General features: G+C 41.2%; 1 protein-coding gene across 1 annotated transcript in view; it reads left to right on the top strand.

Moving 5' to 3' along the window:
- The window catches only part of KCNH8 (potassium voltage-gated channel subfamily H member 8), a 385143-nt gene that overhangs the window by 130917 nt on the left and 227326 nt on the right, over nt 1-26900 (top strand). The window lies entirely within an intron of this gene.

Genomic DNA, 26900 nt, shown 5'->3' on the forward strand with positions numbered 1-26900 from the left:
TTAGCTGCATAAACTGCTTGAAAGTTTAGCATTAGAATCTAACTGTTCAGTGTTAATATATTAACTGAGTGAATGTATGTTAAAATAAGTTGTGTTACAATGTTACTAGGTCATTCTTAAAATGCATATTAGATATGATAGTTGTTCATGTATTATTAATAGATGATCTTATCCAGGATATTCTCCAAATTGTATGCCTTTAAGAACCACATCTCAACCTCAGTCATTAAGTCAGAGGCTCAGGTGTTCATGGGCAGAGAAGGAAATTAATTTAAAGGGCAACAGCATAGGCATTTTCTCCTCCAGTTCCCTGGCCACAGAGCCTTTCTCACTACTTCTTTAAAGACAAAAATCAGAGACACACGGTGTAACTCAGGGTGGGAGTAAATTTGCCTGGACTCAAAGTTGCCACTGAGGAAATACGAAGTCTTTTCTTGTGGCTGCAGTTTTGTGACACTTTTCAAATGAAAGAAGATGTAGGGATGGGTTTGGAATCTGCAGAACTGGGATTCTATGTAGGAACTGGTTTCATTATTTCATGGGCCCTGGTAGTTGGGATGAATCCAAGAGGCATTATATTGAGGAACCACTAAATGAAAATTAGAACAGATTGTCATTTTCAGTTTCTAAAATTCTATCTCTTTCTCTAATAGTTTTTCTAAAATAACATTGCTGTCTGAGATTTATCTGTGCTCATGGCTACCAAGCTAGAGATCAGACTTCCCAACCTATTTTGCAGTTGGGCTGCACGTGTGACAAAGTTTTGTCACATTTGTCAATGATATGCAAGAGAATGACTTACATAACTCTTAGGAAAAATCCTTAAAAAATACAGTTGTTTGCCCTATAATTTCTCTTCCTTTCCCATTATGTTATGGACTGAATTGTGTGTCCTCAAAATTCACATTAGAAGCTCTAACACACACTGTGACTATATTCAGAGAGAGGGTCTTTAAAGAGGTAATTAGGGTTAAATGAGATCATAAAGGTGGGACCCCCCATCCAATATGACTAGTGTCCTTATAAAAAGAAGAGATACCAACGATACGGGCATACAGAGGAAAGGTTATGTCAAGACACAGTGAGAAGGCAGCCGTCCACAGGCCAAGGAGAGAGGCCTCGAAATAAACAACCCTATCAGCACCCTGACCTCCATTTTCAGCCTCCAGAATTGTGAGAAAATAAATTTCTGTGGCTACACCCCATCTGTGGTGTTCCATTAGGGCAGCCCTAGCAAAGCAGTACATGGGGGTCAGAATGTTCAGGTGAAGCCACAAAGGCAGCTTCAACCATTTGTCAAGGGTGACACCATAGAGGAGTGCAGAGCAATAATATGGAAGGAGCCTGGGTCTTGTTACAGATCCATCCTCCCCACCCCAGACAAAAGCAAGTACATTCTTATCTTGTTGGAATAATTTCATTTTGGGGTCTTTTTGTCATGACATCCAAGTTGCGTTCTAACTCAGGTTTTCTCAACTTTGGCACTATTGACATTGTGGGTTGGTAATTATTTGTTTTGGGAGGCTCTCCTGAGTGTTGCAGATGATTATAGCACTTCAGGCCTCTGTGTTTTGCTCTCAGTACTCAGTTTTGGGGTCACTGTCAGGAAGAGGAATAGGAGCCTGAACATGGGAACTGCATCTTCTTTTATAACTTATTTGTCTTTGGAGGACAGTCTTTGACCATGTAAATTTTGGATACACGGTAGTCAGGAAGAGTAATAGGAGCCTGAACATGGGAACTGCATCTTCTTTTATAACTTATTTGTCTTTGGAGGACAGTCTTTGACCATGTAAATTTTGGATACACGGTAGTCATGAACTAATGGAGAGGAGCACTCTGGGAGGGACGGAATATCTAAGGCTTTCACATTAGAAACATAGTTCAGACCTTTGTATCCTTCCCAGTGTCAATAGATAAGGCCTTTGTGGCAAATATGATAAAATAAAAGGACTTCAGCTTTGTATAATTATACCACAGTCACTGAAGAGCACCTGAAATAGAAGAAAATGGGAGATGCCGCAGAGAATGCAGACTGGTTGGGAGTGATAAAACCATCATCAGTGGAACAAAGTGAAAAGGGATGTCCTTTGTCTAAATTATCTGCCGACTGCAGACTTGTCCTTCTCACACAGGCACCTTGTACAGGTGATTCCAAATCCATCCGAGTGTCTTCCCAGATATCCAAATGTGGCAACACTGAGAAAGGTTTAGGCCAAGGAGGGGAATCTAGATGGGAAACCCAAAGGATGGAGACTTTAGAGGCCAGAAAAGTAGAAAATATGGAGCACATTGTGGGAGTCAACACCCAAAAGAATTTCCTGAGCCCAGGGTTTTATAAGATGTTTGCAGACTTTTAGACCTCTTTGGGTGGAAATCGTTAAAGGCACCAGTCCCCTCTAAACCAATCAATATGGATATTTGCCTGACATTTTGAGCCAATAAATTGATGCAGTTACAAGTGATTGAAAACTGCTGCCTCTTCTATGATAATCAGGCTGTATTTTAGCTATTTTTATATCTCTCTCCACATACAACAGTGAACCTTTGATGGCACAACCTATGCCTTGTGTCCACATGTCCAGTGTGTAGAGCTTGAGTTCAGGGCAGTGTCCAACAAATGTTAGTTTCACAGTAAGTGCTTGCTGATTGGAATTGAAATTGATCATCTGAAGGACCTATGGATACTTCAGAGGATGTCTGGTTTCTGATTATTTTTAATAATAAACATATGCCCTCAAGGGTCCTCCCTCAATAGAAGGGAGAAAATGCCCTCTACCAAGGTATTTTCTTCTAATTTACTTTAGAAAAGAAGTGCTTGTTTCTATTCTTTCTAGATACATTTCGACCATTTGCCATTGAACTTCTTTGCCCACCAGCACCTCAATGCTTGTCTTGTTCTCCTGACCTCATGGGAAAAGGCTGCTCTTTCTCTTCCTGCCCTGGCCTGTAATTCTGATATCCAGACCCAAGGCTGGTAATGTGCTGCAGAACACTCTAAATGTTCAGGGCATCTGTTGGGACTTGACACACTGCTATCAGGATGGCAAATATGGCTATTCGCTGAATTCAGAGGAAAATCAAAGGAGGACATTCTCACTGGCAGAACCCCAACTCCTAGTCATGTTTTCAGTCTATAAGTCTCCCTCCTTTCCCTCTCTACCCCACCCTAAAGACAGCCCCTTCCTTCATACTTCACAGGCTGAACACCCCTATCCTCTTCGGGAAAACTTTATTGTCTACCCACTAGATTTGTCCACCCTGGAGGGTCTGTTTTCCTCTTCTGACTAGGGAAAAGGGTGGGACATAGCATTTTCCAGAAGAATTCATGCCCCAATGCAGAGTAATTCAGCCCGAATTAAAATAAAACCATAAAGGGATTTGGAAGAATAGGTCACATCTGATCCCTTTTCTTACCTCTGCTCCAACATTATGCGTCCTTTTCTCTGAGTTACTGTGATTTCTTCTAGATAATTAAGAGAAAACAGACATATAAAGATCTATATGTAGACACACATACTACAGCCCTTCTAAAATATAGTTATTAAAGAGAGTATAATCTTTTAAAAAGTCAATAATGATGACAACTATAAGAATAATAATGACTAACACTTAGGCAATATTTACTGTGTATTAAGCACTTTCTCACATATTTAACTTTTATTTATATTAGTCCGTTTAATCCTGGAACAATTTTTTTTTTTATTTTTTAATTCAAATTTTAATTTTAACTTAAACAAACAATGCAATATTGGTTTTATTTATTTGAGAGAGAGAGAAAGAGAGAGCAGGAGCAGGGGGGAGAGGCAGAGGGAGAAGCAGACTCCCTGCTCAGCCAGCAGCCTGAAATGGGGCTGGATCACAGGACCTGGAGTTCATGACCTGAGCCGAAGACAGACTCTTAATCATCTGAGCCACCCAGGTGCCCCTGCAATATTGGTTTCTGGAGTAGAATTCAGTGATTCATCATTTACATACATCTAGCACTCATCACATCAAGTGCCTTCTTTATTTTTTTCTCTTTAATGATTTAATTAATTTACTTGAGAGAGAAAAAGCAAGCAGGAGGAGGAGCAGAGGGAGAGGGACAATCTTTTCTTGGTTTCCTGAAGCTTGTTCTCTGAGCCATCTCAGAAAGAGCTCCTGAGAACGGTTTTCCCTGAGTTCTTGCATTTTAATAACAGTGAGCCTTTGGCCTTTAGACTTGTAGATCACTTTGGCTGAGAATTAAACTTTTGGTCCATATTTTCTTCATTTAACTGACTCAGTGATATTATTCCCTTGTATACTGGCATAGAGCATTATTTTACCTTAAAAGTGTTGCTATTTAAGTATCTTGGTGTTTTGTCCAGGATTTTCAATGGATTTAAGTTATTTTATTTTGTTTTATTTTTATTGATTTTTAAAAATTTTAACCCAGTGTTTTTAATGGAGTATATTTTGGCATAGGCCATGGGCACACCTTTTTGTAAAGGGCCAGATAGTAAATACTATATGTATTGCAGACCATACAGTCTAAGTCTCATGTACTCCTCTCTGTCATTGTAGTATGAAGCAACCCTAGAAAGTAAGTAAATGAGTAGGTGGGCCATCTCCCAATACATCTTTATTCACAAAAATAGAAAACGGGTTAGATTTAGCTTTCACACATGTCGTATTCTTTCTTCCAGACTCTAGCTTTTTGGCTAAGTTTTTTAATGGTAGAAAGTTATATCCTCCATCATGGAAGACCATCATGATTAGCTGATGAGCCCCAACCTATATATGTTAATCTTAGCATATCCTCGCTACAGAAATCTTATCTTTCAAGACCGTTTTCTTTTTCTTTTAATTTATTTTTTATTTTTAAAAATTTTAATTCCAGTATAGTTAACATAGTGTTATATTTGTCTCAGGTGTATAATATAATGATTCAACAATTCCATTTATCACCCAGTGCTCAGTATAAGTACAATCCTTAATCCCCATCACCTGTTTCATCTGTCTCTCCATCCACCTCCCCTCTGGTAACCATTAGTTAGTTCTCCATGGTTAAGAATCGCTTTTGAGGGCACCTGGGTGGCTCAGTGGGTTAAAGCCTCTGCCTTCAGCTCAGGTCATGATCCCAGGGTCCTGGGATCGAGCCCCATATTGGGCTCTCTGCTCAGCGGGGAGCCTGCTTCCTCCTCTCTCTCTCTCTCTCTGCCTACTTGTAATCTTTGTCTGTAAACAAATAAAATCTTAAAAAAAAAAAAAGAATCTCTTTCTTGGTTTGTCTCTTTCTCTCTCTCTCTCTCTTTTTTTTCCTTTGTTTTGTTTCTTGAATTCCACATACAAGTGAAATTATATGGTATTTGTCTTTCTCTGACCGACTTCTTTTCCTTGGCATTATGCTTTCTAGATCCACCCATGTTGTTGCAAATGGCAAGATTTCATTTGTTCTTTTTAATGGTAGAATAACATTCCATTGTATCAAGCCCATTTTCATATTAAATAGATCCCAGGAAGAAAAGTGCTGGAGGAGAACAAAGACATAAAAATAAAATTAAAATGGCATAGTTCGTTTTACAAATATAATATCCTGATGTCTCAGTTTGCTAGGGCTGTCACAACAGAGTACCACAAACCAGCGGCTTAGACAACAGAAATTTATTGTTTCATCATTCTGGAGGCTGGAAATCCACCATCAAAGGTCAGTTGAGTTGGTTTTTCTGAGGACTATGAGAAAGAATTTGTTCCATGCCTCTGCCCTATCTTCTAGAGGTTTGCTGGCAATCTTCTGTGTTCCTTGCTTGTAGAAGCATCATCCCGATCTCTACTTTCATCCTCACATAGTATTTTCCCTGTGTGAGTGGCTAGGTCAAGATTTCCCCATTTATAAATAAGGACATCTGTCATAGTTGATTAGCACTCACCTTAATGACCTCACTTGAACTTGATTACTTCTGTAAAGACTCTGTCCAAATAAGGTCACATTCTGAGGTAGTAGGGGTTAGGATTCTACCCTATCTTTTTGAGAAACAAAAGTAAACCTGAAACACCTGGTTACAGTCACATTAAATATACTACAATTTAAGTGACTTGCCCAAAATTGTAAACTAGTAAACAAAGAAACCAAGCTACAGAAACATCCTCTAACTTCAAGGTTCTCGCCCTGAAGCCACTGACTCTGTGGAAGTAGGGATGGTACCACCTTCCAGGGGCATTTTGCAAATCTCTGGGGATGTTTGACTCAATAATTGGGGTGGGGGACTGCTTTTGCCATTTAGTGGGAAGGAGTCAGGGATGCTAAATGTACTATAATGTATGGATTGGTCCTACAATTGAAGAACTGTCCAGTGTCTAACATGGCTTTCTTTTAAAATTGTTTTTTAAATTTTATTGAGGTATAATTCGTATGCCAAAAATTACACATATTTAATGTATAAGGCTTGATGAGTTTGGACATACACCTATGATACCAGAGCGCAATCAAGATTCTAAATGTGTCCATCACCTCCAAAAATTTCCTTGTGTTCTTTTGTGGCTGGTTTATTTGTGGGAAGAACACTTAACATGAGATCTCTCCTCTTTATACAAAGTGAAATAAATCAGTCACTGAAGGACAAATACTGCATGATTCTACTTACATGAGGTATCTAAAGTAGTCAAACTCATAGAAGCAGGAAATAAATGGTTGAGGGGAGGAGGAAAAAGGGGGTGGGGATACACTTTCAGTTTTGCAAGATGAGTAAGTCAGTGAGAACCACTGTATGACACAGTACCCAAAGTTAACAATACACTACCATGCACTCTATGACTTTCTAATGCCCTGTCAGGTTTTCTAGGAAGTAAAACACTGGTTTCTAATTATCTGAACTTAGAACTTAACACACAGTGTTTTGGGCAAGGCTTTCATTTCCCACTGAATTTCCAAGAAGAAAACCATAGTGTAGTGAGGAATGATTAAACTTTATCTTGTTCTGAATTTCACCCATTTCAGAAACCTCTTGTCACTGACTCACAGTAAGTGTTGAACCTCTTGTCACTGACTCACAGTAAGTGTCGCGGATGCCGTGCATCTGCTGGGCTCTGCACGCAGAGCTCTTGCATTCCGGGGAGTCTGCGTACGATTCGTCCTATTATCCAGTAGCCAAATCCTATCTTCTGTTGCAGCCAGTCACACCTAACCATTTCATACGCGATGCATATTAGTTTATCAGAGATGACCTCACTTGCATTTTTTGTTAGATTACTGTTAGTAATACATAATGCTGCTTTTGTGAAAACAGTCTGTATAATCATATTATGATTTTTTTCAGTTCTAAATAGAAAAGAAGGGAAATACAAGTATTTGTCACAAAAGGAATCTCGAGTCTGATAGCATTTTAGTTTTTTTTTTTTTTTAAGATTTTATTTATTTATTTGACAGAGAGAGACACAGCGAGAGGGGGAATACAAGCAGGGAGAGTGGGAGAGGGAGAAGCAGGCTTCCCACCTAGCAGGGAGCCTGATAAGGGATCAGATCCTAGGACCCTGGGATCAGGACCTGAGCCACCCACTCACCCCTGTAGCAGTTTAGATAACTCTTTTCATTCACAGGGTCACTCATTCCTAGGTCACCTGCAAGATTGGCCATGTATTTCTGTGTATTTTCTGAACTATTGCTTGATGTTTTTCAGTTGACTCTTTTTTCACATTCAGATTGTAAGCAAAAGAAAACTAAATCACTACTCTAAATAAAAAACTGGGATCACTAGCCTCAAAAAGAAGGTAACTATAAATAAATATGCAATAAGGGGTGCCTCGTGGCTCAGTCAGTTAAGTGTCCGCCTCTTGGTTTGGGCTCAGGTCGTGATCTCAGGGTTATGAGATCAAGCCTGGTTTCAGGCTCTATGCTCAGTGGGGAATCTGCTTGACTTTCTTTCTCCCTCTTCCTCTGCCCCCTCCCTCAACTCTCTCACGTGCACATGTACCTGTGATCTCTCTCAAAGAAATAAATCTTAAAAAAAAAAATGCAATGAAAACACTAATTTCATCTCTTGAAATTAAAAAAAACTATATCACGAACCAGCACATACATTATTTTATTTAATTTTCCCAGTAAGAAATCAGGTAAAAATGAATTGTCTCACATTTACAGATAAGGAAACTGTGATGCTGAAAAAAATTTGAACACTCAAGTGTGTGTTATGTGATAGATAGTCCTCAGCTTGTCAAGACTTGGAAAAGTGCCTAGAAATATCAATGCGTTTTTCTTTTTTTCTTCTTAAATATAGTTAGATTTTCAACTTTCTGTGGTAATGGACTTTATATATTTGTGACAACAAAAACAATTTATTTACAATTTACTATCTGTTTAGGGTGGGTGCCGGGAGGAGGAGGAGGACCCTTTGTTTACTCAGCTGCTAGATCTACATTCAGATACACATCTGAAGCTGAAAAACTAAATTGCTCAGAAAATAAAAAGTATTGGGGGGTGAGTAGGGAGAAAGCTGGAACCTTGAAGCTTTCTTAGGTTTTAGAAGTATTTGTGAAGAGCCCGTTGGGGACTCATGCTTCCTGAAAAGCTAGTGAAGGTAGGAGCCTGGAAGCTTTGTTCCTGGGAAATGACACAAGGGTGACCAAGGGTGGAAGAAGAGAAGGGGAGGTAGGAGACGATCAGAAGAGAAGATGAGAGAAAGAGTGAGAGAAATGGGGAGACATTGGTGGTGTCTTGTTCATTTCTCTCAAAATGTCTAAAAGTAGGCTAGATGTACTAGCTGCGTATTTCACTTTCAATGTACATTAAAGCTAATAGACATTAAAATGTAAGATATTTATATGAACTACCAAAAATAATCTGTGTTCTACCAAGAGTATGCATACCACTAGTTGGGTAACACATTGTTTTTACTCTGGTACACACGTAAACTTTCTGAATCAGACATAATACACATTTGGTCTTATGAGGTCAGTTCATGATCAGAGACAAAAGGGAGGAGATTTCCTCCTGAATTTCCTCTTCTTTTTCTTTTCTTTTCTTTCTTTATTTTTTTTTTACAATGAGCTGCTCATAGCAGATAATTATAGTAAGGAACACTTTCCTTCTAACACTAAGTTTATATGTAAGATATTCTTAGTGCGTTCTGTTACACTCAGTTTTTCAAATGACTGTGCAGATGATTTTTAGAATATTTGATTAGGCCCTCCAGGTATTTTAGAAATGGAGCTCTATATAGGAAAAGAGACAAAGCCTTGGGGTTGGAGAATGTCAAATGATTCTCAAAATTAACATTTTAAATGTGCCGCATAGTTCCCACCCTATTACTGTTAAGAGATGGGCTTGTAGCATTGCAAATAGAATGGTTTCATGTAAGATCCAAATTTCAAAGCAAGGGGTGTCATGCCCATCCATGTAATAAATGAACAACAAGAAAATGCGCTTTAATGGAAACTGTACTGTCTAAAGGATTGTCCTCTGTGGCTGTGGGGGTTTCCCAGCATGGGCGTCACTCACAGTCACTTCAGCTTTCCACCACATCCAGAGAACAATGAGGCAAGCCTGCTGGCTGGGAACCAATTTCAACAAGAGTTAGAGAACAGGGGTTGAGATTACAGAAAATAAAAGAAATTTTATCATGAGGTTGAGGGAGTCCTGGGGTGGTAGGAGAGGTAATTCTGAGGGAAGCAAGATCATTTTCCCTCCTAGCCCTACCCTGGACTCAGACCAGAGTCCTTGAGAAAGGAAGCACAAAGGCAAGTGTCATCCTTTGATGGGATCCCTTCTGGCTGTTGAGACTGTCAAAGCCATAGGCATTAGCCCGGCTTGGGGTGGTCCTTTGGCAGCAACTGAAGGCTTCTCTGTGACCCTGGAGGACAGAGCTTAGAGTCTGCAGAGTTTAGAGTCTTGCATTCTTGGAAGTCAAGAGGACTAGATTGTAGAGACACTCCTAGATTTTAGAAGTATTCGTGAAGAGCCCATTGGGGACTCATGCTTCCTGAAAAGCTAGTGAAGTTAGGAACCTGGAAGCTTTGTTCCTGGGAAATGACACAAGCATGTTCTTACTTGCAGGCATGTGGAGTCAGGGAGGTAGAGTACAGTTTATCTCGTGTCCCAGTTAACTCTTGATGTGCCATAGCTACCTCAGAATTGAGCGGCTTAAAACAGTGGCTGTTATAGCTTATAGTATTGTGGGTCAGGAACCCAGGCTGGACTTGGCAGAATGATTCTTCTCCCTTTTTGCAGCTGGTTGTTAGGTGGTGTTCAGATGGGAGATGAATGCATGTTCGGACTGGAGGACCTTGGATGATTTCACTCGCTTGTCTAGCATCTTAGAAGTCTGGGATCCACTGGGACAGTGGACTGAAGTGCCTGCACAGAGCCTCTCATGGAGGCCTCCAGGAGTCTAGTGTTCCATTGACCAGACAGAGACTGGAGACATTTTGTGACCCTGTTTAGGGTGTCACTTGCACAAATTCTTTCATACTGTATTGGGATTGTAGTTGGAGCAGCTGCAAGGCTACCCACATTCATGAAAAGGGGACCTAGCTCCCAATCCCCCCTGCTTTTTTGAAGATTTTATTTATTTACTTGAGGGAGAGAAAGAGAGAGAGCATGAGAGGGTGAGGGTCAGAGGGAGAAGCAGACTCCCTGCTGAGCAGGAACCCAATGTGGGACTTGATTCCGGTACTCCAGGATCATGACCTGAGCTGAAGGCAGTCGCTTAACCAACTGAGCCACCCAGGCACCCCCCCCTTTTTAAAAAGATTTTATTTATTTATTTGATAGAGAGTGAGAAAGGGAACACAAGCAGGGGGTGGGGGGTGAGAGAAGGAGAAGCTCAGGTTTCCTGCAGAGCAGGGAGCCCATGCAGGACTCCATCCCAGGACCCTGGGATCATGACCTGAGCCCAAGGGAGACACTTAATGACTGGGCCACCCAGGTGCCCCCCCCACACCTTTTTTTTTTAAAGATTTTTTTTTGGCTCCCAGCTCTTATAAAGGAGTGACCACAAATGGGCAGCCATGTTTTACAAACTTCACATCTAGATTTGTTGAAACACATTTGGTGAAGGAGACAGAGCAAAAGTAGCAAGAGGCAAGAGGACATTTAATTCTCATGCTTATGAAATTTACAGTTTTCCTAAATGTCTGAAGGGTCACAACGAGGTTACCACGCTTCCCACAACTAAGTGTATTAGAGAACAGTGGGTCAGGTTGCTGCTGCTTGCTTCCGGCTACTTTCCAGTCTGATTTCTCTGAGGTTTTACTTCGGACTTCGCATACCCCAAAATAGCATTTTATGATGCTTTTATGATTTCATGATGCTTCTCCAAAATGTCTGTTCAGTCTTGATAGAAGATGAGTATCTTCTATTTCTCTCCTGTGCCTTTTGCATTCAAGAAGGAAGGCTCAGAAATGCAGCTCCAGTAAACAGCCTTATGGTGCTGGGAGCGGGAAGGTGAAGGGCTCCAAGAGGCGGCAGTGCGTGTGCAGCCTTGGTGGGGCCGCGGCCTGGCAGTTCAGCTTTCCGCTCACGTGTAATGCAGGCTTCGTCCTTGGAACCATAGGCAGGCTTCTCGGGCTGTTTCTCATGCATCTGGACAAGCTACTGTAAGAGAAAGCGTTCTCTTTGTGTGTGCCCACGGTGAGGGTTGCATTGTTGAGTTTCAGGTCAGTCCTCTTACGGACCTGTTCATGCCGGCTATCCAGCCAGGGCGGTCAGAACCAGGTGAGCCGGACCTGTGGATCAGGCCTTAGTGCGTTTGTCAGGAACCGCCCAGCGCTGCCTGTCACGTGGAGACTGAAAGGTCACTGCTCCCACCTTCCCTTCTTCACAGGCATCCTCCCTGATTCCACTCAGATGACTTCACACAGCAGTAACACCCCGTCCTTCCTGCGTGTCCACTGCCAGCCAAGCTCTGTGCTCTGCCCTTTGCCCGTGCTGTGACTCCAGTTACTCCTGGCATCAGTCCTTGGAGGCCAATCATTTAATATCCCACTTCACAGTTAAGAAACTCACAGAGAAGCAAAGTGGACTCCTGACGGGTACACTCTCAGACACTAGGTCATGCTCAAGGACATGGCAAACCTCAGCGTTGGGCTAGGGACCCCGTGACTCTGTCTCACCGGCCCCTGTCTGATGGGGGAGAGTGGCTGCCTAGGTGCTGTCCCTAAGTCTCTGGGAGGACCTGGCAAACTGTCAAGGAAGGAACCTATTAAGTGACTCATTTTTGTACCTGTGGCTAGTCATGATTTCATCTTCATGAGCCTGAAATGAAGTGTAACCACGAACAATGCTTGAGAATCTTTGGAGTGAAACAAGTTCCCTTGGAAATAAGAAAAGTTTTAAAGGTTCTCTCTCTGTGGTGAGAAGTAGGTATTGGAGGATGAAGCTCGGAAGGATCTTCCCACTATGCTTACTGTGCCCAGGCCAAAGATCTGCTCCGAATAGCTAGTAAAACCAGAGCAATATTGAGAATCAGAAAGGCTTGGGGTAGAATCTTCGCCATATACTAAGTATGTGCACCAGCTAAGTGAGTTGGCTTGTCTAAGCCTCTCCTTGACCTTCTCTGAGTCAGAGACAGGCACCCTCAGAGAAGTCTGCTGGAGGACCAAATGAGATAACTGTTGCTCAGCACCCATTATTAGGAAAAGCTACATAATTTGTAGAGTCCATTGAAAAGGGAAAATACAGACACACCCCTGCCCGGCAACAGCTCACCTTTAAAAATATCTACTAAAAATTTCAAGATAGCAATAGTGGATCATTTAATTAAAGCCTGGGGCCCTCCTGAGTGCAGAAGGGTTAAATGAAACTATTGCAACTCAGGCCCTGAATCATGACAGTCTGACTTAAGGCCGTGGCAGGAAGAATGACTTTCTGTAACAGGGCAAAGGGTCCATGTGGGTGCTCTAGCGATCTGAGGTTCTGGTACCCATTAGTGTGTAAATTGGGTGAGTGTCACCGAGTAAGGGCTCGTCACTGAGGAATAAAGCACAGGTCTGTTTTTATGCAACTGTAACCAGTCAATATTATATAATTATTCATAGTAAGAGTATAGCACGTCTAGAATAGTGTGATTTTTTTTGTGTGAGTATTGTAATTCTCCGACAACTCAGGAGATATAGAACCTCTCAGCTAAGACATCCCAGAATCTTTATGGGGTCCCTCTGAAGATGGTCAGATGGCCAATGAGGTGAGGCAGAACTAGAAACCAGGCCACAGGCCAGGGCTCAGACACTGGATTCACACATCTAAGTGGGAGGTTCTGAGGGTCTGGTGCTCTGGGAAATGGGAACAGACAGGTTCTTCTTCTGAGGAAAACATGCCAGGGGAGTAAGTGCTGTTTGTTGTAGGGTTATGATGTTCAGGACCCACTTCATAGGCACACAACCAGTGTGACGGCACTCAGGAGGGCCCCAGGCCCCAAATCATCTTCCTACAGTGTACATCTGACCTCACTCTGCTCCCGTGACCAAGCCTTCAGTGATAACTCCTTGTCCTTCATGATAAACGAAGACTCCTTAGCCTGGTGTGGAAGCCACTCATGAGCTAGTTGTGCTCTACAGTATATCTCTTCAGACTCCTTCTTCTCAGTTCTGCCATCCCTTCTCCCCTCATTCCTCATCACCTCTACCCGAGCACAGCCTCACTTCACCTTGATTCATCATTTCATAGTTTTTGAAAAATGCCCTGTGTTCTCACTTGCCCTGCCTTTTTCCTTGACCCTCGCCCTGCCCACACCCTCCCACTAAACCTGTGAAATCATCACGGTTCCCTTCAAACCCATCTCATCTGTGAGGCCTTCACCAACTGGGGCCTTTTGTTTCACATCAGTCTTGTTCTTCATAGTCGGTCCCATCTTGTAATGCGCTGACTGTCGTTGCTCCCTCAAAATGTAGACATTGAAACTCAAATCCCAGTGTGATCTGTTAGGAGGTGGGGCCTTTGGGGGTGATTAGGTTGTGAGGGTGGAGCCCTTGTGAATGGGGTTGAGGTCTTTACAAGAAGAGGTCAGAGAGCTAGCCTACTGCCTTTCCACGGTGTGCGGAAACAATGAGAAGTCAGCAGTCTGTAACCCAGGAGAGGACTCTTGCCATAACCAGACTGTGCCAGCACCCTGATCTCAGACTTCCAGCCTCCAAAGCTGTGAGAAATGAATTCCTTTTGTTCTGAAGCCAGTCTATACAGTACTTTGTTACAGCAGACCAAACTGCCTGATGCATCCTTTGTTATAACTTTCCTTTAAACATCCATCTCTCCCAGGAGATTGTGCATGGTTGAAGCTGGCTTTTTTTACTGGTGCCATAATAATTAATCATGGTATCTGCCAAGCCTAGAATAGTCGTTGGTGGGTAAGAAATGCTCAAATTCTTGCTGACTGAGTAAAAATATTTGTTTTACTCTTTCAAATGAAGCCCTCTATTGCCCCCATTAAAATAGCTTTGAGACACCATCTGTACACACTCCTCTAAACTCATTTTGCTTCCCTGACTCAGCTTCATGGTAACCTCTCCTTCCAAGGAAGTTTTCTTTGGATCTGTGACCTCAACCTTCCCTTTTCTTTCTGTTTCTAGACATTGGTTCTGTTGCTCGGATATTTTTCTTCTTTTTCTATTTGGAGAAACTCTTCTCATTCTCTGTCTTGCAGCAATAGAAGGAGTGGCATTCTGGAGTTTTCTGCTGGATTGATAAAGCAACAACTATTTGCAAGGGAAGTGACCAGGTTGTCCTGAGGGCATCTTACTCCAGGAATGAAGACTGGGGACTTGTTTGTTACTGAATCCCTCAGCTTTCAGCCCTTTCTACCCCAGTTTCCTTTGAGAGCTTGGGCCGATGCAGGCACGAAGGAGGTAAATAAGCAAGGCAGCCAAGAAGTGAGTGTCTCGCTGGAGCAGCTAGCAAAAAAAGGCAGGGGGAAAGCAGCTGGAGAGTCAGCCACCAGAGAACGCAGACAAGGCCAGCAACTTTCACACAACTCAGGGATCCCTGTGCATGGTGTTGGAGACTGTGGAACCCCTCTGAATGTGAAATATTCGCTCTCCCAATAGGCTGTGGCATGTGGCATGTGACTATCCCTCAAAGCCGAAAGAGCTCTCTGTAAAGTAGTCCATTCGTCGGCTGTTAGCAGCTTGGCAAAATGGTCGAATGAATTCACATTTTTAGACGCATATTTGAGAACAGAAATGTAGCAAAAATCATCTTATTTTAGAGAGCACTTTTCCCCATTTCCAGCATGTCTGAATGGAAGGAATCATGAGCTGTGTATGTGAATATTTGAGTTGAGTCCTGGCTTGGTTGCTGACATGTTCTACGTGGCCTTAGCCAAGTCATTCAACTCTCCAATTTCTAAATTCACCTTTGAGAAGCAAACAGGGATAATATTCTGTATCTTAAAACTATGAAGGGGATTAGATAAAGAAAGTAAGTGATAGAGAATATAAAGAACCGTGTAATGCTAGAAATAATGAATTTCAGAGTCTAGATTTGGATCTACCAGGCAAAAAAGTTCCCATAACTTATGAACTATGTGGTTTGGAGCAGTTTACTTCAACTTCCTGAGCCTCAGTTTTCTCACCTGTAAGATGGCAATAACAGTTAGTGCATCTACTTCTTAGTTTTAAATGAACCCAAAGTACTTGTAAAGTGCTTTGCGTGGTGCCTGCCCATGGGCGCTCAGTAAATGTTAGCCATCAGTCTCACAGCCAGCAGTAATATTATTGTCAAGTTGGAATTCATCTTAATTAACTTTGTTCTTTGGACACAAATTGTAGAGCCCTGCGACATTCGGGCCAGGCAATCTGTTTTGTCCAAGGGATTGTGCAAAAGGCCCCGCCCACACCTTCTGAATCAAATCAGGAGGGGGGTGCTCTGCGACCGCTGCCTTCACAAGCGGTCCGGGGGGATTCTGTTGCAGACTCAAGTTCCGGCAGCTCCAGTTTAGTCTAGGGTATGGCCAGTAAAGATGCCAGAGTGGATTTAAAACCCATCTCAAAGGTTTAGCTGCTGGAATTGACAGGATTGGTGATCTCTTTGGTTTGAGGGTGGGGGGTGATGAGAAAGAAATGTCAAGAATGACTCTAAAATGTGCATCTGCAATGGAATCCATCTGACCTGGCCTTTTTTACTTTGTTGGGTATATATGTTTTGAGATGAGAGGGGAGGGAAGGCTGGGGAATGGTTTACTGTTTTAGTGTGTTTGTTTTTTTAGTAGTTACTAATCCACAGAGCACTGATGAACAGATCCCCCAAACCATCATTATTAAAAATGACATCAAGTGAAAAAAAACTTACACGGCTTGGAGCATCTCTAGGGTTGGGCAGTATAACCAAGCTATAACCGGAGAACTGATTTTATCTATGATAAGGACAGCGATTTTTCTTGAAGTCTTTACTTACCCAGAATTCTTCAATGCTGAGTCCACTAAATTATCTTTTGAAACATTATGTTCCACCATGAAAATAAATAAATAAATAAATAAATAAAAGCACTGTGTTTCAGAAATTACAGTAGGAGTCAAACAACAAAAGGAATCTTGTTAACAATGCTGCTAAGAAAATATATTATTGAAAGGGAAAACATTAAACTTGGAATGTGTCTTGAGGTCTAAAAAAAAAATCCCCTTTTGCTTGAAATTGTTTCATTGTGTATAATATCCTTAATGATTTAGAAAACTACCTGTTTTTTTCTCTGCATAAAAGAGATCTGCAGAGGGGCACCTGGGTGGCTCAGTGGATTAAGCCGCTGCCTTTGGCTCAGGTCATGATCTCAGGGTCCTGGGATAGAGCCCTGCATCAGGCTCTCTGCTCAGCAGGGAGCCTGCTTCCCCCCCCCCCCCCACCTACTTGTGATCTCTCTCTCTGTCAAGTAAATAAATAAAATCTTAAAAAAAAAAAAAGATCTCCAAAGTAGAAGTTTCTCACATATTTGAGCTTCTAGTTGCTTTGGCCTGAGTCTGTAGACTCTTTGACCCATCTCCATTTGACTCTTTTCTCTTCTAATTTGCATGTATTTTGCTTTTGGGATGCAGCTCACAAAGTTCATACTCAATGTCATAATCCCCACGTTGCTTCTGTTAATGGAATTGCAAGACATGCCTTGTTAGAGATTCCTCTAAGGTTATTAAGCTTATTTTTAGGTAAAGGATAATTAAGTATATTTTCATTATCAAAAGAGAAAGGAAATGACTACCCTCCATTTAGGAAAATAGGATCATCTGGATAATCTTCTTTGAGAATGCACCTCTATGACATTCACAGTCCAGGGTCTACTTGGTTCTTGCACTAACAAATAGTGCTTTTTTTTTTTTTTCCCTAAAGACTTTATTTATTTATTTGACATACAGAGATCACAAGTAGGCAGAGAGGCAGGCAGAGAGAGAGGGGAAGCAGGCTCCCTGCTGAGCAGAGAGTCCGATGTGGGGCTCGATCCCAGGACCCTGAGATCATGACCTGATCTGAAGGCAGAGGCTTTAACCCACTGAGCCACTCAGGTGCCTCTAACAGAAAGCGCTTCTTAAACAGTCTGGTAGTGTCGAGTCTGGTCACAACACCCAAGGAATGAAGGATTAACTCCTAGAACACGGGAGTTTATAGGCTTCTTTGGCAGGGTGCTGGTTTTATAAAGGACATTTTATTGGAAAATGGCCATGCTCATTTGCTTATGTGTTGTTTATTACTGTTCTGTCACTACAATAGCAGAGCTGAATAGTTGAGACAGGATGTCTGAACTGCAGAGCCAAAAATATTGACGACCCGGCCCTCTCCAGAAGTTTGCTGCCCTCTGAAGATGAATGTCCCAGATCTGTTAGGGAATATCGAATTGGGGCCCACATGATTTAGAAGCATTCTAAATTGTCATGGTTTGTTTATTTATTTATTTATTTATTTATTTTTATTTTATTTTTTTTTTAAAGATTTTATTTATTTATTTGACAGACAGAGATCACAAGTAGGCAGAGAGGCAGGCAGAGAGAAAGGGGGAAACAGGCTCCCTGCTGAGCAGAGAGCCCCATGCGGGGCTCGATCCCAAGACTCTGGGATCATGACCTGAGCCAAAGGCAGAGGCTTTAACCCACTGAGCCACCCAGGTGCCCCTAAATTGTCATGTTTTAATTACTGTACAGGATCGAAATGTACTTTTGTTGTTGTTGGAGAAAAGATGCCTATAATCTTAGGGAAGCGAGTGAGAAAATGTTATGTGTGATTCAGCTTTCACAAAAGAGTGTCTTGGGACAGACTTGCCAGTGCAGGAAGGGCACAGCTGTGCTCACCTGGGCAGTGGGGTTTGGCCTCAAGTTCTGGTGAGGGATCAGCTCCTTTTTAGGGGAGGAGCAGCAAATTGGGGAAACATCTAACTGTTTTGCTTCAATATGCCTGCCAAGTTGTGACTCAGGGCAATCTGGCGCTGTGTTCATGAGTCTTTGCTAAGACTCGAGTTTGCACAATGGAAGAAATGTTCAGTATGTTTGTTGTCTGCATGTTCTTGGAAAGTGCTAAAATGACACCTAAAACTGCAACAATGTATTTATACACTGGAGAATTGTCATGAGATCCTTAACGCTTCTTTTCAATTTCTGTTTCCTTGTTTCCAAATTCTCATCTCAGAATATCTGCTTTCTCCCATAGAACATATTTCCCATCATTTTGATTTCACTTGCTCAACCTTTTAAACACATATTCTAATCCTAAATCTGCTTAAGAAAAAAACATACTGGCCTGGGGTGCCTAGTGGCTCGGCCAGTTAAGTGACTCTTGATTTCAGCTCAGGTCATGATCCCAGGGGTCGTGAGATCGAGCCCTTCACTGAACCCCACGCTCAGCTCAGCTAGGAGCCTGCTTCACTCTCTCTCTCTCCCTCTCCCTCTGCCCCTCCCCTGCTTGTGCATGTGTATGTGTGCGCACAAGTGTGGCCAAACTTTCTCTCAAATGAATAAAATAAATCTTTTAAAAAGATTTATTTTTTTAAATAAAATATTTTAAATATTTTAAATATTAAAATTTATTTAAATAAATTTCGATATTTAAAATTAAATATTTTGATATTTAAAATATTAAATATTAATATTTATATAAATATATAATTAATATATTAATATAATAATAATAATAATAATATTATTATACTTATAATATTGGGTGGCTCAGTCAGTTAAGCATCTGCCTTTGGCTCAAGTCATGATCCCAGAGCCCTGGGATGGAGCCCTGCATTGGGCTCCCTGCTTAGCAGGGAGCCTGCTTCTCCCTCTCCCAATCCCCCTGCTTGTGCGCTCTCTCTGTCAAATAAATAAATAAAATCTTTTTAAAAAACCCCAAACCCTCAAACTTGATCACGCTGAATTTGTTATGTGTCCTGGATTATTTTATCAATAATATATGCAAGTATAAATTTTCCTTTTCAGATATCAAAATCGGATTATTCACTCATGTGATCATTATTAATCCTTTGAAGATTTCTTTTAATCCTTGGAGAAATGCACTGTGTTTTAGCACAAAGCCCGTGAAACTGAAAGTCCTATGACTTGAGGTCTAGTCCCACCTCTAACGACAATTAACATTAACCATTTGGAATGGTTTACTCAACCACTCTGAATTCAGTATTTTCATCTTTCCAGTAAAGAGTTTCATTCCGTCATCTCAAAGATCTTTCTAACCCCAGCAATCTGAGCTGACTTTATGTTGCAGTTTAATACTAGTTTAGATGTCCAAGTAAATGCTGAATAATTCTCCATTTTCCAAAGTAATGTTTCCTTAATTAAAAATAAAATCATGAGATCTTTCATACGTACACAGAGATTTTTACAACCAATACTCACCTAGCTTTATATTTATGCTATTGCCTAGCTTTAACAAATATTAATATTGAACCATAGTTGTGCCTGATTTTTTAAAAAAGATTTTATTTATTTGAGAGAGAGAGAGTGAATGGGGACAAGTGAAGGGTGGGGCAAAGGGAGAGGGAGAAGCAGACTTCCTGCTGAGCAGGGAGCCCAGTGGGGCTCCATCCAGGACCCTGGGATCGTGAATTGAGCCAAAGGTAAATGCTTAACCAACTGAGCCACCCAGGCACCTCCCTGATTGTTTTTTAATAGGTAAAGAATGAAAGCATTACATGTATAGGTAAAGTCATTATTTTGTATAGGTAGTCAAAAGGTGTAAAATACTTTGGCATATACTGGCCTCTTCAAAGTCCTTAACCATGAGAAGCAATGGTATATCCAGTATGCAGATGTGGTGCGGACAGGTGTAAAAATTATATTTGAGCCAACTCAGTAAGTAAATGCAGAAACCAGGACTTGACCACATGCAAGGTCATCTAAGGTCTGTATTCTTTCCATTACATCTTGACTCTCCTTTTCTAAACATATCATTCTGTGATTAGGGTTCCTCATCAGCAACACAAATGGATTCTGGTTATCTGAAGCAAAAATACTAGTTTATTAAAAACATATGTTGTGGGGCGCCTGGGTGGCTCAGTGGGTTAAAGCCCCTGCCTTCGGTTCAGGTCATGATCCCAGGGTTCTGGGATCGAGCCCCACATCGGCCTCTCTGCTCAGCAGGGAGCCTCCTTCCCCCTCTCTCTGTCTCTGCTCACCTCTTTGTCTACTTGTGATGTCTGTCTGTCAAATAAATAAATAAAAATAAAATAAAATAAAATAAAATAAAAACATATGTTATAACTTATAGAACCAAAGAAAGTAATGAGCAACCAGCTCTTGAAAAAGACAGGAAGCAGTAGTTTTTTGTAAGGTCTAGGTAGTAGGAATAATCAGAAAGACTTTTCTGGCCTTCATTGTTAAATGAATCTGCTTGCTCCATTTTTGATCTTGGGTCCCTCTGTTCAAGATCAAAATTGCTGGAAAAGAAAGACTGATTGGCCCAGCGTGGGCTGTTTGCCCATCCTTCCAGGGAGGGTGTCAGAGCACCACATTCGATGGTTCTACCAGGGCTGCCTGCGGAGAGGTGCTTTGGTTTCTGGTGGAATAAGAAGGTTCAGTGACAAGAGGAAGGGCATGGATGCAATTCTGCCAAAAATGTGACATAATCTGCTCTGCTAATTGTGGCAACCATGAGAATGTGCCTCTTGTATCTGATTACAGGAGAGTAATTGGCTAATGGCCCAGCTCTTGTGCTCTGAAACCGTTTCACTGTGTTGGTACAGAGGCCAGGCTTTCTATGGGCAGCTTCCAGCCCCGTGACTGAGTGAAGCAGAGGTGCTAAACAGTCTGTTCCTGGCGGTACGGAACTGCGCTGTTATCGTTTTGGCTGGGTGCCTCCATGATGACCTTGGTGAACTTTCATTACAACTGCACTGCAGTCGAAGACACTGTTGCCCAGGTTTTCTTCCTTCCCTCTCTCCTTTGCTTTACCTGAGACCTGCATTATGGTGGTCTCATCATTGGCTTCTAAGAGGACCTACAATGGCACACATAAAGTCATTAATATTCAAAAACAATATTAAGTAGCACATCCATGAATGATTCCCTGAGACTATCATTCCCCCTTTCCCACATTCTTTAATCCCCCTTTTGTTGTCATTGTTGTTGTTGTTCTTACAGCATTTAAAACCTTCTGATAAACTATGTGATTATTTATAGTTTATTGTTTTTCTCTCCAAAGTGGAATGTACAGTCTCTTGGGGCAGAGGACAGAGATCTATCCTATTTTGTTTACTGATATATTCAAACACGTAGAACAGTTCCCAACCATAGAGGGCACTCAATAAATATTTGTTGAATGAATGACTAACTTAATTTCCAATCACTTGCAACCTAATCTCCAAATATTTTCTTCTGGGTCCTTAACGAAGTAATCCTAGAATCCCAGACCCCCTTGTCCATGCTTGATTCTTGTGGGTATTATGATTAATGGCACCAACAATTATTCCCATTGCCCTAGAAAGACCATAGATTCCTCCAACGATAGCCTTGTGTAATTCGAGTTAACTTGATCCTCGAATTCTGATTTAAGGGAAGTTCTTTTTCACTGAACAACAGTAAATTTGAAGAAATCTTAAATTGCTTTTCTTAAAGTCAAGTATCAAGGATGCAAGTTTGCTTCATTGTCTTCTTCTCAAAAGGAAGTGACTTACAAATAGCAATCATAAAGCCAAACCCATTGAATCAGACATTTTTCTGCTTCCTTAGAGTTGTCCATCATGTTTGGCCTCTTTCCTCCAGAGGACTGTTGAAATAGAGAGCCATAGCTCAGAGTTGACTGGGGTCAGTGCTCTTTGTATCTTCCAGTCTTAGAAGAGATGAATCCAGGGGATGTCACTGTGTGTCCTACCTAGAGCTGCCATGGTACAGAGATGACCATTTCTGAAGGTTCCTAAGAAAGCAAGAAACAAAAACATATTGGGAGGATGTGTCAGACAAATGCTTTGTGAATGAGGTCAGAATATGGTGCTACATATGTTAAAGACTTAGGTTACTGCCCTTAAAAACTTACATGAGTTATCAGGAAGCTTTTATGAGTACATTCTCTTTATCTCAACATGGGGACTGAAAGCAGCACCAGTGGTAGTTTTCACATCCCAGGGTCTTATTGGATACTGAAGCAACTTTAAGAGCCATGTGTATCTTAATGAGGGATGTATTCCAATCTGACACTAAAGTAGCTGAATCTTGTTTCAAAGAGAGGTTCTGGGGGCCATGGCTGGCTTGGTAGGTTGTAAATGTGATTGTAAAGATCTCCAGGTTGTAGATTTGAGTCCCATGATGGGTGAAGAGATTACTGGGAAAAAAAAAAAAATAGGGGGCGCCTGGGTGGCTCAGTTGGTTAAGCGACTGCCTTCAGCTCAGGTCATGATCCTGGAGTCCCAGGATCAAGTCCCACATCGGGCTCCCAGCTCCACAGGGAGTCTGCTTCTCCCTCTGACCTTCTCCCTTCTCATGCTCTCTCTCTCTCTCTCAAATAAATAAATAAAATCTTAAAAAATAAAATAAAATCTAAAAAGAGAAAGAGAGAGAGAGGTTATACTCTTATTCTTGATTGAGAGAAATTTGTTGATTATCCTAAGACTTTATTTCATTTTTTTCTATTACACTATGGTATTTAATAAAGCATATGTATCATTACATCCTATAGCATGGGGAGAAAAATTAAATGATAATGAAACTCAATTCCTAAAACATTGTTTATAGAACAAGATCATTCCCAGAATTTTGTAGTAAAGCAAAATTAGAAAATCAAACTCAGACTTGTGTTTAAATTCTGCCCTGTGGCACTTAACAGCTGTGTGACTCTGAAGAAAATACTGCATATCACAATTTCCCCCTTTGTAAAATGTGGTTCAGTTTGGTAAAATATTGGTCAGGTTGATCAATGAGAAGTTTAGATGTAAGACATGTAAAGCGTGTGGCATGGTGTCTAGCACATAATGGAAACTTCAGTGACAGCTATCACTGGGTTCTGGCTGTGTACATTATATTGTTGTGTGCATTATATTGTTTACATCATCAGGACCCCCTTATCTCTATTTCTCATTGGACTGTACCCAATTGTCCTGGCTCCTCCTCTAAACCTATCCCAGCTGGATTTGTGTTTAACCATATGTGGAAAACCCTTTCAATTTTAGGTGATAATTTTAGGTGATAATTATCTCTCTTTATTATTAGGTGATAATTATCTCTCTTTACCAGCAGAAGCGGTTTGGTTTTCTTGAAGCAAATAATAGCTCTACTAGTCAATAACATAATCAATGATTTGTTGAACAAGGCTGGTGCAACTATTGACAAAAGCACATCTTGGGGAAATTTCTTTGGATCTCAAGTTCCCAGCCTCCTCTTTTTCCTGATGATTAGGGATTTCTTAAAAAGGGCTATACATGCTCCTGGAAGAGGAATAAGTTTTTTATTTAAGGAGAAAAGGAACTTGGAACAACATGGAAAAACGAAAACAAAAAACAAAAAACAACTTGGCACTTTCAAATGAGTTAAGCATCACTTGATTTGATATCTATTTTTCCTTCCTTCTTTCCTCTTTCTCTCTCTCTCTGTCTTTCGAATATCTATTAAAACTTAAATCATTGGAATATGTAAAAAGTGATCTCCCCAGAAATACGACCTCATCACTCTTACTGTCCTGTCTTGAACTTCTTGTCATTTCTTACCTCAAATCTCTAGAGTTGTTAGAATCCCACTATGTATTCTTTTATGTTTATTCTAGAAAAATTGAAAATAAGGATCCTGAGAAGAAAGGACATAAGAAGAAACCATAATTCCACAAGCCATCACTATAAATATTTTGTGTGCATTCTGCCAGTCTTTTTTCCTACATAGAAACAAATTTAAAACACATTGTTTTTATAAGATCCTCCTTTTTCATTAAATATTGATATTAAAAGTATCTTTAGCCACTGTCCAGCTCAGGGGGTCTCCAGCGCATCTGTTCATCTCTTACCAACTCCACTCTACCCTCTGTTGTTACATAGGTCTTGGGGTTCTAGTGCCCTTTACTTTGGGTCCCTAAAACCCTGGGGCATGTAGAGGAAGGGTGTTTACTCAAGGAAAATGCAATGGGGACAGAGCAAAGACCTGAGACATACAGAGGCTGCACTGTGGACGGATGGCCGTCGGAGGGGTTCCTGAAGGTAAGGTACAGCCTTCACCTGCTATTTCACCAAAGAATCTTTGTTTTCATCCCTCAGTGTAGTACAAAGGCTGAGAAGAGCTGGGGAGACTGCTATTAAGGCTTGTCCCCCACACAGTTGTGGGTCCTCCACGGGACTTCCCCCTCCTTTTTAATATGACCCTTCCATTAGGTCACTTCTTCATACTACCCATCCCATTCCTGGGTTTTGGTTTGGTTTGGTTTGGTTTTTTTGGTCCCTTGAAAATAGACCTCCCATATTGGTAAAGAATCTGGAATGTTATGTTAATACTTTAAGTAAGCAGTGAAAAACAATTGGGTATTTTTACTCAATATCCTGTATTTTCATAGCTTATTGGAAGCAGCATGGGAGGAAACCTAAAGGCAGGAAGAACACTTTTGAAGAATGGATGAGATGTGAGTAAGGCCGGGAGAAAGCAGTAGTAGCAAATGTGGTAAAGAGGAAGGGTACCTAAGGGCTTGATGATAGACTCAGTTGGTATTCCCATTACTGCTGTCTCCTCCTGCTATAGATACGAGTGTCCCATCATCCATTACCATCAGGAGCAGCCTTTGTCTACTCATCTGCAGTCCCTTTCCCTCCCCTGCCTCATTACCTACCTCCTGGACTAATTTCTAAAAACTACCAAACTCGTCACTACATCATGGATAAGTAGCATCGAGACAATGGTTGCTGGGAACCAGACTCATCAGATTTAGTGTGAAGTATGAAGAGCGCCTGAAAGTGTTTAGGTCGCATAGTGTTGATGCTGTTAACACTTAGGGTATTACATTACTGTGTAATAATTTCAAAGACTATATGTCACACATATTTATCATAAAAAATCCAATCAAAGTCCTGTTTGATAGAAGAAATGTGAAGATATGCAGTGTCTGTATCCATCCCCCTTTCTGCTACTGAGTTACACTGGGAAATGCAATTTGAATCTCATCAGGACAGCAGAATCACTAAAGAGAAAGGAAGAGCTCACAATTCGATTTACTTTTATATCTGACCTCCTTATATTACGTTATTAAACCTTGAACTCATACTGGAAAACTTATCCTTTGTTTTTGCTTATTGCCAAATTTAACCTTTTGTGGGCGAGTAGGAAGCATCTAGGTCTTTTACAATACGAATAGCAAGTCAAATTCTCCGACATTCTTGTTTCCCAATGAAGAAGAAGGAAGTACCGAAGTGGAGACATGGGACATTCCACTGGATTTGAGCACTGTGTAATTATTTATACAATCCCCAAAATACATTTTACCATGTAGGGTATAAATCCTGTTTCCTCCCCACGAATTGTATTTATCCATGGAAGTCAAAGGTGTTATTAACTTAAATCCTGGCAGAGCCTCATCTGTTTTAGCACTCACCAGCCCACATGGTAATTACTGCTGCTATACACAGAAGGACTTAAAATTGACACAGGATTTCTGCCCTTTACCCTGTTTTAAGAATCCTTCACCTCTGGATTTGAGGCTGAAGGATGTGCTGCCTCCCACCTTAGCCTTCTAAGAGATTTATTGCAACCAGACTTGAATTACTGTTGACCGGAAGGTGTTGCGTGATCATTACTATGCCTGTCGGATAGAGAGGAAGAGGCCAGCCTTGGGGAGTAGCTTTGAATGATTATAGTCATGTAAGGATGGAGATATCATCAGAGAGTCAGGGCAGAGGGCCTGGTAGAGAAATTCAGGAAAGCAGGGAAAGGATGGATAAGTCATCACATTGTGAAGGGTCTTGTCTACCTGCATGGTAAGTTTTTGCATCTATCCTCTTTTTTGGGAAGAAGCAAGTGGTGTATGCTTTGCTTTCTAATTTTAGAGGTAGTCAAAGGTATATCTGTAAGGCTGTTGTTGTGGATAAATCTGAAGGAGAAGCTGAAGGAAGAAAGGAAGAAGGGAAGGAGGGAGGAAAGAAAGAAGCCAGTACCTCCCTTCAACTGTTTTGCTCATACTGGCATACCTCCTTTTATTGTGGTTTACTTTATGGTGCTTCACAGATAATTGTGCTTTTTACAAATCAAAGGTTTGTAGCAACCCTATATAGAGCAACTCTATTGTGCCATTTTCCTAACATTTGCTCACTTTGTGCCTGTGTGTCACATTTTGGCCATTCTCCCAATATTTCAGACCTTTTCACTATTATTATATTTGTTTTGGTGACCACGATTGGTGACCTTTCATATTACTATTTTAATTGTTTTGGAATACCACCAACGTTGCCTGTATAAGGTGGCAAACTTAAATCAATAAATGTGTGTTTTCCAACTCCTCCACTACTTGGCCTTTCCCTGTCTCTCGCTCATTCCTTGGGCCCATCTACTTCCTGAGACACAACGATATTGTAATTAGGTCA

The sequence above is a fragment of the Lutra lutra genome, chromosome 1 (assembly GCF_902655055.1).
Source record: "Lutra lutra chromosome 1, mLutLut1.2, whole genome shotgun sequence".
Classification (NCBI taxonomy): domain Eukaryota; kingdom Metazoa; phylum Chordata; class Mammalia; order Carnivora; family Mustelidae; genus Lutra; species Lutra lutra.